The following is a 15325-nucleotide window of genomic DNA, read 5'->3' as shown; positions in this document are numbered from 1 at the left end:
TGGAACCGTAGTAACAGTGTGAAAATGGCCTTATAAAGATATATGTTTACATTTAGGCTGGATTCCGATGAGCTTACGCATATTTGCACAGACAAAGAAATAACACGCAACGATTATCTCAGCTAGTGAAATAGACAATTAGTATAATATGCGTTCTTTCCCTATGAGAATGTGCGAGAAAATATAGTATGCTGCGTATTTTTTTGTGCGATCGAAATGCACATGGAAAATACGCGCCTGTGAACAAACCCATTGAAATCAATCATTTCTATTTTCTGTGACTTTCGTAGGTGCAACTGCCCCAGAACAAATGGAATCCTGTCCCCTTCACCAGCAGTTTACACTCCGTGCCAGTGCGCGGAAGTTTGGAAATTGCTACGAGATGACAGGCGCCGCCCGATCTTCACCACCTAAATCAAGTACAACATGTGGCAAAAAAACAATATCAGAATCACCTGGATATGCAGAGCCTTTAGGCCTCATGTCCACGGGGAAAAGAAGAATTAAAATCCGCAGCGGATCACCCGCACGCGGATCCGCACCCCATAGGGATGCAATGACCACCCGCGGATAGATAAATACCTGCGGATGGTCAATAAAAGTGAATTAATAAAAATGTGGACATGCTCCATTTAGGTGCGGGTCTCCCGCGGGGACGGCTCCCGCAGGCTTCTATTGAAGCCTATAGAAGCCGTCCGGATCCGCGGGAGACCTAAAATAAGAATAACTTACCCGTAGCGGACCGGGCAGATCTTCTTTCTTCGGCCCGGCGGATGTGCCCGGCGCACGCGCGCGGCACGCCTATAGCAGTTTGTCTCCTCACCAACCATATGTATCAGTGTTATGGTGGATGGTCTATATTGCATCTATTACTCCTAGTTCTAGCTGGTTGTCATCCCTTTGATGACTGTCAGGATCCAGCAGCCCCCCACCCATCCTTCCCCTCTGAAGGTAATATGGAGCTCACTAGCTCCACAAGACTAGATTGGAGCGGCTCCTCTCTTCAGTAGCTCCACTCTAGCGACTTCACTGATCTGCTGGCTAGAATGTATTGGCTGGTGGTAGGATCTCCCAGCAGCCACTACACTCCAGACGCACCATCCAATCAGTGAGCGCGGGGCGGGGCTAGTGGGCGGCAGCGCTGGGGAGGACGCAGCAGTTCTGAACTTCATGTCTTTTGGGGTGGGTGCGGTGGCCTTCAGTTCCTGCAGGCAGAGCTGCACATCCAGCAGGTGAGGCCATCATATCTCTAGTGGGCATTAGTGTTTACAGCTGCTTTAACCAGGGCATTGTGGGTAATGGGCGGGGCCATAGTCTCCGCTGGGGCATTGTGGGTAATGGGGGGGGCTCTCTAGTCTTCGCTGGGACTAGTGGGGTCATAAATAAAGAGAGGTTTATGCGCACAACAGAACCATCTGCACAGCGCAGGCCGAGTCTTCATGCATGGCTGCTGCCGCACAGGAGGCTGGAGGGGCGGGTGAATAACAGCACCTAGCGGACATGGCGCGGCCCCAACTGCACCGCTCTGCGCCATCTGCGTGCAGCACGGGGACTTCTTACAGATGCGACACCATTGTACCCTTTACATTCCACGGTCAGCATAGATTGCTGTCAGTCCCAACCAGCTCCCACTGTGAACCCTTTACATTCCACGGTCAGCATAGATTGCTGTCAGCCCCAGCCAGCTCCCTCTGTGAACCCTTTACATGTCACGGTCAGCATAGATTGCTGTCAGCCCAAGCCAGCTCCCTCTGTAAACCTTTTACATGCCACGGCGGTCAGCATAGATTGCTGTCAGCCCCAGCCAGCTCCCTCTGTAAACCCTTTACATGCCGTGGTCAGCATTTATTGCTTTCAATCCCAGCCAGCTCCCACTGTGAACCCTTTACATGCCGCGGTCAGCCAAGATGGCTGTCAGTCCCAGCCAGCTCCCTCTGCGAACCCTTTACATGCCGCGGTCAGCATAGATTGCTGTCAGCCCCAGCCAGCTCCCTCTGTAAACCCTTTACATGTCGCGATCAGCGTAGATGGCTGTCAGTCCCAGCCAGCTCCCTCTGTAAACCTTTTACATGCCCAGTCAGCATAGATTGCTGTCAGCCCCAGCCAGCTTCCTCTGTGAACCCTTTACATGCCGCGGTAAGCATAGATTGCTGTCAGTCCCAGCCAGCTTCCTCTGTGAACCCTTTACATGCCACGGTCAGCATAGATTGCTGTCAGTCCCAACCAGCTCCCTCTATAAACCCTTTACATGCCACGGTCAGCATAGATTGCTGTGAGCCCCAGCCAGCTCCCACTGTGAACCCTTTACATGCCACGGTCAGCATAGATTGCTGTCAGTCCCAGCTAGCTCCCATTGTGAAGCCTTTACATGTCACGGTCAGCATAGATTGCTGTCAGCCCCAGCCAGCTCCCTCTTTGACCACTTTACATGCCGTGGTCAGCATAGATTGCAGTCAGTCCCAGCCAGCTCCCTCTGTGAACCCTTTACATGCCACGATCAGCATAGATTGCTGTCAGTCCCAGCCAGCTCCCACTGTGGGATAGTACAATCTCAGATTCTGCTCCCACGAGTTTACAGCAAGTACCAGCCACCCAGGACATAAGTTATCTCTTAAGGGGTTAAACCCTTAATGCCACCGGATGTACGTCTGTCCTGGCTGTGTGGTACTTGCCACAACAGGACACAAACGTACATCATGTGGATGGCGTGGGATCAGAAGCTGAGCTCACACCATCCGATAGCGGGCTTCCCACTGCTACAGCAGGGTACCTAAGGATAGCGATCCCTACTATTAAACTCCTACATTCTGTTGAGATGGCAGCAAGTAGAGGATTCCCTGAGCGAGCATGCTCCCTATGTTATGTCGTCTGGCCCTTGTAATCGTGGCGGGCCGATTGGTTGCCATGACAACAGGTGTCCCTGCTTGCCATTACCTATGATCACTACTGTAACTGATGAGGCATTGCGGTACAGAAGCCTCTTGTATAATCATGGCTGTTGTGGCCCCTATAGAGAGAGATATAGATATTCAACTTTTCTGTGCATTTTCCTCTATTTCATATGGGGGGGGGCTGAAGACCCCCATATTTGGTATCACCATATCCGTAATGGCCTGTACAATACACTGAATACACTATCAAACACAGAAAAACTGGAGAAAGACAAACCTCTAATAAATGGAGGCAAAATACTAAGTGATCAAAAGTATGGACCCAAAATGGGGCAAAAAGCTCGTCACGTAGAAAGCAAGGCCTCACATACCTCTGACCAGGAAAGATGCAGAAGTTATGGGATGCTGAATGCGGGGATGGGAAAAGAACTTCCAAAACCAAGTGTTGTGTTTCATATGGAGATAATCTGCCCCCCGCAGGACACAATGTATCCGGGCATTAATGCTGGAATACATCACAGGCGTCGAGAGATGGGAAAATAAGAACTACACTTCACCAGGCCTCATATGGCCATGTCCTCAAGGGGCTTCCAAGAAATACATTGACCCCTGGGGAAGGGGGGGACAAACACAGGGCAGTCAGAATATGACAGTCATGGGACCAGCCCTCCGGAACAGGACCAATGCTCTCTACAGGTGCCAGGAGCAGAAGAATGATGATGTCATCATCCGGCTCCACTACATACACCGCGTCGGCCGACACTCCACCCCTCCCACAACAGGCGTCCGGCAGTGTGAAGGGACCACACAGGCGCCAGGAGCAGGATGATGATGTCATCATCCAACTCCGCGCCGGCCGACCCTCCACCCCTCCCACAACAGTTGTCTGGTAGTGTGAGGAGACCACACGGGTGCCAGGAGCAGAAGAATGATGATGTCATCAACCAGCTCCGCGCTGTACACTGCATTGGCCAACCCTCCACCCCCTCCCACAACAGGCAGTGCGGCAAGGGAGTAACGCACTCCATGCACAGTCTTTATATGGTGGGGGCCTCTGAGTTCCCTCACCGCAGGGGCCGGTTTGCAATTGTGACACCTGACGGTACACCTATGCTTTTCCTAAAGGCACACAATCTGCTGGTCAGTACGATTAAGGGCGCCCACCCACTGGCGATTTTTTTCCCTGCGAAATTCGCAGCATTTTGTTCTCTGCAGGGGTCTACGGGACTTGTAATGTTAAAATTGCGATCGCGCAAAATCGCGATAAATTGCGATTTTGCGCGATCGCGATTTTAACATTACAAGTCCCATAGACCACTGCAGAGAAAAAAATGCTGCGAATTTCGCAGGGGGGAAAAAAAATAAAAAAATAAAAATCGCCAGTGCGTCGGCGCCCTAAGGGTTAATACATTTGTGGCATTTATGCGCATCGTTTACTTAGACTAGTAACGTCCCCGCGCTCTCGTGGAAGGTTGTACATACACTGGAACTATAAGATTTGGGCTCTCCCATTCCCCGACCATAGATGCAAAAACTTCAAACGAGACACCCAATGAGTATTCCGGAAATTTCTCCCCCCACCCCCGAAACAAATACCAATCATCATCTTCCGCCAGGAGCTGTCATGTCCACAGCCCCCAGGGCTTTAATCCTCAGAGTGAGCATGTTTTTACGGCCCTAGGGATCAAAAACACTATAGGGCGGTCAATAAGGGGTTAAGGAGCAAACAGACTTTGTCTCTAAGGCCTCTCTATTTTAGTTTGTTTCAGCCCTTTTTAACGCCCCTCATCACCTATTGTAATGATGGAGTGCGTTACACAACGCTGTTGAGCACGTTTGAAAATGGCGTTCGAAAACACTTTAAAATGCAGCATTTTACCAGACGCCTGTGTGAAAGCAGCCTTAGGGCTCATGTCCACGGGCGTATACGTAACACACTGTGGGTCTCCTGCGGTGTTTTACAAATTGCAACCAATACTCTCTGCCGGCAGATAGACGGCAGAGGCCGCGTATGTGGTAAGTATAGCACTGTGCATGCCCACTAATTTCACATCACGGACATGGGCAGTTTGATTTTTTTTTTTTTAATTCCCGCTCTGTTCAGAGCAGGAGAGTGTATCGAAACACTGCCCTCTTGCAATTTGGAATTTCTGCGGTTTTGTTTTTACCACTTCTTTTCCCGCCCGTTATTTGTGCGCTCGGGAAAAGATAATACCTGCCCTATCATGTAGTGACAGTACCTGCAGGGAAGATCGGGCGGCGCCGTAGCAATTTCCAAACTTCCGCGCACTGGCACGGAGTGTAAACTGCTGGTGAAGGGGACAGGATTCCATTTGTTCTGGGGCAGTTGCACCTATGAAAGTCACAGAAAATAGAAATGATTGATTTCAATGGGTTTGTTCACAGGCGCGTATTTTCCATGTGCATTTCGATCTCACAAAAAAATACGCAGCATACTATATTTTCTCGTACATTCTCATAGGGAAAGAACGCATATTATACTAATTGTCTATTTCACTAGCTGAGATAATCGTTGCGTGTTATTTCTTTGTCTGTGCAAATATGCGTAAGCTCATCGGAATCCAGCCTAAATGTAAACATATATCTTTATAAGGCCATTTTCACACTGTTTTTCCTCTTACTACGGTTCCATGCGTTTTTGGCGCTGCACTCCCATGTGTATCCAACATGTCGGGGCTTCCTCTATATCAGTGATGGCGAACCTTTTAGAGACTGGGTACCCAAACTGCAACACAAAACCCACTTATTTATCGCAAAGCGCCAACGTGTCAGGGGCGGGGCTGATCAGGACGTATGATTTTACCCCCGTCGTTCTAAAAAGGACAGGGCCTCTTTAACCCTCTGCAATCCAATTTTGGATTTGGGTTGCCATGGGGCTTTTCTTTTTCTGCCTTATACTATGGCACCTTCTGCTGGCTAAAGTTAGGGCTCATTCCCACGGAGGGATTTATGCTGCGTAAATCTGCTGCGTTGCCCGCAGCTATTAGGTTCTATTGAACCCAATAGCTCAATGCTCACGGTGCGGAATTCCACCGTGAAATCACCTGACCTCACCCGCGGTATGCTTTATTTGCCGCGGGTGTACGCGCGGCCGGCCTCCATTCTAGTCAATGGAAGCAGTGCGTCACGCTATCTTCCGCTGTAGCACAGCGGAAGATAGAGTAAAAACCGCTTCCCCGCCCACCGCCAGCCACGTCATATGACCCAGTAGATTTTGGTAGGCCGCTGTCTCCCCCTTGTGTGCTGCATTAAAAATGCACTCTGCTAAAAATAAAAAGGGTCCAGTTCTGTGGCTTCTCGGAGGAGATAGGGGATCCCCCACCTCCAGTCCACGAGCTGCAGCGGAGACTGACTAACATGGCTGCCAAGTCCGGTATTTATACTTCTAAATTGATGACCTCACAATGCAGTGACATCAGCCTGCCAGACACCTGGCTCATTTGCATACAGTGTGTATGTATGTATGTATGTATGAATGAATGAGTATGACTGAATGAATCTATCTATTTATTAATTATGTAGATTATAGATATAGATTATATCTGAATTATAGATCTTGTGCATATAGATTAAAGATAGATTTTAGATGATATATATATATATATATATATATATATATATTTATATATCTACATACATACACAAACACATAAAGCTGTATTATGTATATATGTAGATTCTATAATGTATGTTGATTATATAATAGATCTATTGATTGATAGATAGATAATCCATAGATCTATTATATAATTAATATAGATGATAAAATCTACACAGATATAAATAATCTAAAATCTATCATCTGGATATAATGTATGTCTATAATCTACTCACTCTATCTATCTATCTATCTATCTATCTATCTATCTATCTATCTATCGCTATACAAATAGCAAGATTTATTTCTCTATATAATCTATAGTTATGGATGGATGGATGAATTTATTTATGTATGGCGGGAAAAAAAAAAGGCCTGCTGTACATTTTAACTTCTTCAGATGACCATGCTGATCTATAGTTATTCTTACTAGGGTCTACTAATGCCAGCCCAGGGGAAGCCAATAAAGCCCTATGGGCTCGAAGCCAATTTTCCTTTTTTTGGGAAAAAGTTTCCGTCCGTCCCCACTCGAAATGCGTCCACCAAAAGAGATCTCTCAAAACGACCGACGGACGCACCTTCAGAGGCAAACTAGTGCTTGCTTCTAGTGTCATCGTCTGCTTAACCATCCTGCGTAGGGAGGTGACGAGTCCTGCAGGCTCTGCAAGCCTAGGATGCGTGAGCACGGTGCAAGAGGAAGGACTGAGGAGGATGTGAGGGGGAGGGGGGAGGGCGCGGTTGATAAAGCGTTGGGTGGGGCTATGCAAAGGTCTTCCAGCTCCCTCAGAGCATTGTGGGTGCGCCCGGAGTGCTGCCTGAGCGTTTTGCATCTGATACGTCCCCTATTTGGGGATCATTTATTAAAGGGAGCATAGGTGCAGCACGTTTCTGTAAAACCAATAGAGGGCGCTGCAATGTTACTGTAGAAACCAATGGACAGCATGGGAGGTAGCTATACATAGATTTTAAAGACGACGACTGCCAAGGCTAAAGCCCGTGTATATTCCATAGACTATAGCTATCTCCAGGATAGCTGCATGCGCAGTCGTGTGCCGGGTTCGCACGTGCGCAGTCGCGCCATTGTCTCGCACGGCTGCTTTCATTCCGCGCTTCCTGACAAGGCAATGTACGCATACGTCACTAGTGAAGGAAGCGGAAGGTAGCGCAATGTACACTTTTTGACCGGATGGAGGAAAATCGGGTTGCTGGAGGTCACGTGACCGAAGTGACAAGCGGCTCCAGGAGAAGATTTGGGATAAGAAGAAGAGGTAAGCAGGCTCCCTGGGGAGCAATAGGTAAGTATACAGTATATTTTTTTGTTTTTAATGACAGAACCCCTTTAAGGCTCTATTATGACACTTTTCGAACCGTGGTATGGTTACATGCGGGGAGTGTGAAGACGGTATGGTTACCTAAGGGGGGTGTGGTGACAATACGGTTACACTAGGAAAGTGGGCTTACATGAGGGGAGCGTGGAGGCGGTGCGGCTACAGAAGGGGAGTGTGATGGAACCCCTAACAATAATCTGTGCCGTGTCATTTCCATAAATGTCATAGAAGGTAATGAAAATGAAGTGAACAGTTTAGCATACAGTAATTCCCCTTTCACATGGGCCAAAATTCTCACTATTCTCACTTACCCAAAGGAAGCAGCTGGTGACAAAACATGAAACGTGGGCAAGGAGGCTCTGGTATCCTGTTGTACCACTTCTAGCTTGGATACAAGAGGTTATACAGATGGGAATGGAGGCTCTAGTACCCTGTTGTACGCCTTGTAGCTTGGATAAAAGATAAGATAAGGACAGGCAAGGGGACTCTAGTACTTTTATTGACGATCCGCGGGTATTTATCTACCCGCGGGTGGTCAATGCATCCCTATGGGGTGCGGATCCGCGCGCGGGAGAAGAGTTAAAATCCGCTGCGGATTTTAATTCTTATTTTCCCCGTGGACATGAGGCCTTAGGCCTCCTTCCCACGAACGGATTTACGCCGCGTAAATCCGCGGCAAAAATCCGCTGCGTTGCCCCATGCTATTAGGTTCTATTGAACCTAATAGCACAATGCACACGATGCGTAATTCCACCGCGGAATTACGCACCGTGAAATCTCCCGTTGTCACCCGCAGCATGTTCTATTTGCTGCGGGTGTACGCGCTGACGGCTTCGGTTCACGCTATCTCCCGCTGCAACCAGCGGAAGATAGCGTGAAAAAACGCTTCCCCACCTACCGTCGCTCGTCATATGACGCGGCCGGCGCGTCACGTGACACGGCCGGCCGCGTCATGTGACGCGGTGGGCGTGTCACATGACGCGACGGCGGTGTGCAGGGAAGTGTCTTCACGCGATCTTCCGCTGGTAAGTATGGGGTCTCTGGGGGGCGCCGTGACGGGCTTCACTGCGTAATATTACGCGGCGGAGCCCGTCACGCTCGTGGGAAGGAGGCCTTAGGGGCCTCGTTGCTCTTTCTAATGGGCAAGGATTGGCTTTGTTTAGTGCTTTGAGAAAGGGATGAGAAGAGGTTCAGGTCCTGGTTATCTCTGTTTTGGCCACTAGATGGTGCTGTGGTGCATTGATATTTGAATTGCACTACACTTTAATGGAGCCTGCTGTCGGTCTGAGAGCTCCGGGGAGAGGACCTCCGTTCCCCCGCTGCACGTCAGAAATAGTGAGTACTGCTTTAAACTTTGCCTGGTGTTGATGTGCTGGGAGGATCACAGTATCCTCTCTTTTTTACTTTTCTGCTCTGGTCTGGCTAGTATGCCAAGCAGCCTGCTCGACTCAGGGGGGAGGGGGGGCGAGATGGCCGCTGCCTCACAGGGAGCTAGAGACTAGGTGCAGATCTTCCGGTGTGCCCGCCCGTGCTGATTGTCGGCTCTGGGGAGCAGGAGGGGGAAAACCACCAGCGTGGGGATTAGTCCAGCGGGGGATCACCCTGATGATTGTATGTGCCGCCGAGTTGCAGGTTGGTGGCCACGGCGGTATATTCAGAGGGAGGGAGCCGCGGCTGTGTATTTGCAAGGCGCTGCGGTGAGAGCGCGGGCACTGAGGGTGACAGAGCCTCCCCTCCAAGTCGGCAGGGGTTACCTTGTGCCATAGTCCTCTGCTTGGGGCTCCGTGAGCGGTCCTCGCCGGGTGTTTCTGAGCGCGGTACTTGTCGGGTTAGGGCGCGGGCCGCTGTGCAGGGCCGCGGCTCTTCGGCTTCTTTTTGGCGGCTGGAGATCACCAGGTGAGCCTTGTCCGGGCCGGTTGTGGGTTCTGGTGGGTCCCCAGGTGCTGTGCTCTTGTCTGCCTCTGTTTGGGTCACTGATTTGACCCAGAAAAGGGCTGAAAAGGGAGATTCTGTGGAGGAGCAAAACAGCGTGCGACCTCTCTCCTTGCTTGCTAAGCCACGCCCCGGGCCATAGTGTTTTTACGTCCTCCCGAAGTGGGCTTTATTCTCTGAGGAAGTAAAAACATGTGTCCTGCAGAGAATAAAGCCCCTCGGGCTCTGGACATGACAGCTCCATGCTGTCGGTGTCCGCAGCATGGAGCTGTCATCCCGGGCTGTTCGGACCCCCCCACCCCCGACATTGCGATCGGCGCTATGCAATGGATATGGATGCATTAGACACCTGCAGGTAGTAAAATACCTGCGGATGTCATTTTTCCCTGCAGGCGCGGGTCCCGCGTGCAGGAAAAAATCCGGACATGCTCCATTCAGGCGCGGGTCTCCCGCGGGGACGGCTCACCCTGGTTGAGAAGGTGTTGGGCGGGGCTATGCAAAGGTCTTCCGGCTCCCTCAGTGCATTGTGGGTGTGCCCGGAGTGCTGGCTGAGCGTGTTGCATCTGATACGTCCCCTATCTGGGGATCATATATTAAATGGATTTTTAGAACAGGGAGCTGGAAAAAGTGCTTGCTCTGTCCACTCCGCACATTGACCTGGTATTGCAGTACCTCCAGTACTGGTGCACCCCCTTTCCTACAGCAGTTTCCAAAAGCGGGAAAAAAAACTGATGAGCAAGAGGTGCAGCACAGCTGCGGCTGCTAACAACCAAGCACTTAGATTTAGGCCTCATGTCCACGTGGACAAAATAGTCTGATAAAATTAGTGTATATTTATTAAAAGCGTCAAAATTGAGAAAAAATTTATAAAAATGTAATTTATTTTCAGCCACAATATCTCAAACATGTGCAAACATACTGTACAAATCTTTGATAAGATATATATTTCCATCTGTTTACTTTATTCTGGACGCACATTAGAAAAACTTCAGGTTTTTTTTAACAATTTAGGAGACGTACAAATTTTACATTGATTTTTAACATTTTGAGGAACACTTTTTTTTCCTGCACCAAGCCAAGATTGCAAAGTCTCATGGGTGTCCAAATGATAGATCCCCCCACAAATGACCCCATTTTATAAACTACACCCCTTAATGTATTCACTGAGGGGGTCAGGAGGATTTTTACCCCACAGGTTTTGTCAAGAATTAATGCAATTTGGAGGGGAAGAAATTAAATTTCATATTTTTGCAAATATGTCATTTTAATTTTAATGATGGGCTTTTTTTCTATATTGCACATGAAGATGAGGATTGGCACCCCAAAATGGAGACCCCCTGTATGTCCCGTGTTCAGAGATATACCCATTGTGGCCCTAATCTTGTGTCCGTATGCACAATGGGGCCCAAACCGAAAGGAGCAGCCGGTGGCTTTGTGAACAGTTATTTTGCATGAAAGTGTTTTAGGTCCCATTGCTCACTTGTGGAGCCCTTGAGCACTTTGGAGAACCCCCACAAATGACCCTGTTTAAAAAACTAGACCCCTTAACGAATTCCTCTGGGGCTGTGCTGCGTATTTTGACCCACAGTATTTGAATGAATCTGAGCAAAGCAGAAGGAAAAAAGTTAAAGTTGTACTACCTCTAGCTTGGATACAAAATGTGAAACAGACCCTGTTGTATCGCCTCTAGCTTGGATACAAGACGTGATATGGGTGGGCAAGCTGCCACTTGGGATGCATTATGCATTGACACTTGGGGGTCAGGATAACAGCATGCTGACAATAGAGGGCAATGTATAGCTTTATGTCTTTGGTGATGTTAAATTCATTCTCTGTGGCTGATTTTACACAAGTGAGCACTTTATCAGCCCGAGAAACTCAAACCAATATCTCGCATGGCAAATATGCGAGTGTGTCTGGCAGTGCAGTGCGCCTTGTAAGAACAATGCATTGCGATGTGTGTATGTGTGTAAAATATATACACATACATAAACAAACACACACACACCGCTGTAGGAGCAACTGTAAGAAACAAAATAAATGGTGGTAATATGGCGGCCGCCTGATCTTTCACGCACATAGTATTCATAGGGGAGGTCCTATATTTTCTCGGTCAAGTATTAACGGGAGAGAATACTGCTGGTGAAAACGAAACCACAGAAATCTTAGGCTTAGTTTTGTCCCAATATACGGCCGTGACCATCACCAGCGATGCTTTTTTTTAGAGGATTAAATCGCATCGCTGCCGCGCACATTGAAAACCGCATGTTTTTGTTTAACGCGCAAGTCGGTAGGGCTTTCCAATGTTAACATTGCAGCGCATATTTGTCGCCTTGTGATGCGATAAAACGCAGCCTCCATAGGATTACATGGGAGATTTTAAAAAACAAAGTGATCCCAGGAATGCACAAAAATAAAGACTGAAAAACTGGTTGCTCATAAAGCCTAAGGGGCCCGGGTGCAAAAGTTCAGCTGGGCCCCCCTCCATCTGTACCCGTACCTATACCTAAACCGTGCTAATTTACAAACATGATCTAGCCCCTTGGTGCTTTTTATTGCGGTATACTGCTTCCATTGATTTGAATGCGATTACTCAGACGTGAGCTCGGAAGCGGTGATTTTTAAGCACTCTGTCCTGTATTTGCGTTTTCTAACGCACCTCCCCACCCATCACAATTGTGGGGTGCATTAAAACCGCTTTACCATGCGTTCAAAAGTGCTGCTAAAAATTGAGGTAAAAAACCCACGATTTTAAGCTGTGTTTTCTGAATGCACGTCTTAGAGCAGCCTTAGGCCCCATGCACACAGGCGGAAATTCCGCTGCCGGATTTCCCACAGAATTTCCACCCATGGAAGCTGCCATAGGATTGCGTTAGAAAACGCAATCCTAGGCAGACGGCCGCGGTTTGTCCGCGCGAAATCACACGTGGAAAACAAACCGCGGCATGCTCTATTTCTGTGCGGGGATCGCAGAGCCCCGCACAGAAACGTCACTCGCCGGCCGCTGGCACCGGTCTGCGCATTTAGGACGGCAACTCCCACAGCCTAGAAGTTTGTATGATCTAGAGCACAGGTGTCAAACAATGCCCGCGGGCCGAATCCGGCCCGCCGCCTATGCAGTAACTTCCCTCACTCCTCTGTGCTGCTGTCAGTAGGCAGTCTGCTCTCGGCTTGTTCTGTCTAATGCAGACAGTAATAGAGGAGTGCCGATAGCAGACTGACAACAGCTGCGGAGGAGGGAAGGGGAGTGCAGAGAACATGATCTCTGCAGCAAGGAGAGCATGGCTGAGGAGGAGCAGCTGCAGGGTGAGAGCCGTGTGTGTGTGTGTGTGTGTGTGCGTGCGTGCGTGCGTGCGTGCGTGCGTCCTGTGTATAATTATATATATATACAGCTGATATAACTTATACCAGCTATACATATATAATTATAATTCCTTCTCTACTCACCTCTGCAGCAGTCTCTGGGCAGCCTGTAATGGAAAGTTCCCCGTCTTTTGATCACATGACCAGAGCCTGGTCATGTGATCTGCAGCCACAGGTCCTGTGCATACAGCGCTCCGGAGGTGAGTAGAGCCGCAGTAGCCCCTCCCCCTGGTAATCGCTAGCCGGCAGAGACTGATAGACTGCAGCTGTGAGTGGTCACAGCTGCAGTCTATCAGTTGGAGGGCCGCGCCGTGGGAGTCTGCAGCCTGTAATTAGCTGCCGGCTCCACGTGTAACAGCCCTCCCCTCTGCTCTTGCGGACCTGCGGCGCTGCCTCCCGTCTCTCTTCTCTCTCCTCTCTTCTCTCTCCTCTCTTCTCTCTTCTCTCTCCTCTCTTCTCTCTCCTCTCTTCTCTCTCCTCTCTTCTCTCTCCTCTCTTCTCTCTCCTCTCTCCTCTCTTCTCTCTCCTCTCTTCTCTCTCCTCTCTTCTCTCTCCTCTCTCCTCAGCCATCATGCGGCCGACAGCGTCGATCCCCCGGGCCCCCTCAGCTCAAGGGCCGGGTATATGCACTGGGGGGGGGGTGTCACTATTGCACTGGGGGGGTGTCACTATTGCACTGGGGAGCCGTCACTATTGCACTGGGGAGCCGCTGGGGGGGTGTCAATATTGCGCTGGGGGGCCGCTGGGGGGGGGGTGTCACTATTGCAGTGGGGGGCCGCTGGGGGAGGGTGTCACTATTGCACTGGGGGGCCGCTGGGGGGGTGACACTATTGCGCTGGGGGGGTGTGTGTCACTATTGCAGTGGGGGGCCGCTGGGGGAGGGTGTGTCACTATTGCAGTGGGGGGCCGCTGGGGGAGGGTGTCACTATTGCACTGGGGGGCCGCTGGGGGGGGGGGTGACACTATTGCGCTGGGGGGGGGTGTCACTATTGCAGTGGGGGGCCGCTGGGGGAGGGTGTGTCACTATTGCAGTGGAGGGCCGCTGGGGGAGGGTGTCACTATTGCACTGGGGGGCCGCTGCGAGGTGGGGGGGGTGTCACTATTGCACTGGGGGGCCGCTGGGGGGGGTGTCACTATTGCGCTGGGGGGGGTGTCACTATTGCACTGGGGGGCCGCTGGGGGGGGGTGTCGCTATTGCGCTGGGGGGGGTGTCGCTATTGCACTGGGGGGCCGCTGGGGGGGGGGGGTGTCGCTATTGCACTGGGGGGCCGCTGGGGGGGTGTCACTATTGCACTGGGGGGCCACTGGCGGGTGTCGCTACTGCACTGGGGGGCCGCTGGCGGGTGTCGCTACTGCACTCGGGGGGCCGCTGGCGGGTGTCGCTACTGCACTGGGGGGGCCGCTGTGGGGTGTCGCTACTGCACTGGGGGGCCGCTGTGGGGTGTCACTACTGCACTTTGGGGCCGCTGTGGGGTGTCATTGTTGCACTGGGGGGCCGCTGTGGGGTGTCATTGTTGCACTGGGGGGCCGCTGTGGGGTGTCATTGTTGCACTGGGGGGCCGCTGTGGGTTGTCATTGTTGCACTGGGGGGCCGCTGGGGGGTGTCATTGTTGCACTGGGGGGCCGCTGGGGGGTGTCATTGTTGCACTGGGCGGCCGCTGGGGGGTGTCATTGTTGCACTGGGGGGCCGCTGGGGGGTGTCATTGTTGCGCTGGGGGGTGTCATTGTTCCACTGGGGGCCCGCTGGGGGGTGTCCCTAATGCACTGGGGGCCCACTGGGGGGGGGTCACTATCGCCGCTGTGGGGGTCACTATTACCGCTGGGGCCGCTGTGATGTGGGGGTCACTATTACTGCTGGGTGGGGGTTCCCTATTATCGCTGGGGGTGCTGGGGGGGGAGGGGTCACTATTACCGCTGGGGGGTGGGGGTCACTATTACCGCTGGGGCTGCTGTGTGGTGGGGCTCACTATTATCGCTGTGGGGGGTCACTATTACCGCTGGGGCTATTGTGTGGTGGAGGTCACTATTATCGCTGTGGGGGGTCACTATTACCGCTGGGGCAGCTGTAGGGTGGGGGTCACTATTACCGCTGGGGCTGCTGTGTGGTCGGGGTCACTATTATCGCTGTGGGAGGTCACTATTACCGCTGGGGCCGCTGTGATGCAAGGGTCACTATTACTGCTGGGGCTGCT

The 15325-nt window shown here is 51.0% G+C and overlaps 1 long non-coding RNA gene and 1 pseudogene across 1 annotated transcript in view; one reads left to right on the top strand and one right to left on the bottom strand.

Annotated features, from left to right (window-relative positions):
* Positions 1-15325, bottom strand: part of LOC136591227 (uncharacterized) — a 199783-nt gene that overhangs the window by 78684 nt on the left and 105774 nt on the right. The gene's annotated exons all lie outside the window — the stretch shown is intronic.
* On the top strand, positions 10337-10464 carry LOC136591241 (U2 spliceosomal RNA; annotated as a pseudogene).

The sequence above is a fragment of the Eleutherodactylus coqui genome, unplaced genomic scaffold, assembly GCF_035609145.1.
Source record: "Eleutherodactylus coqui strain aEleCoq1 unplaced genomic scaffold, aEleCoq1.hap1 HAP1_SCAFFOLD_72, whole genome shotgun sequence".
In the NCBI taxonomy this organism is placed as follows: domain Eukaryota; kingdom Metazoa; phylum Chordata; class Amphibia; order Anura; family Eleutherodactylidae; genus Eleutherodactylus; species Eleutherodactylus coqui.
Note: the sequence above shows the minus strand (reverse complement) of the source record. Positions and strands in the feature narration are given on the sequence as shown.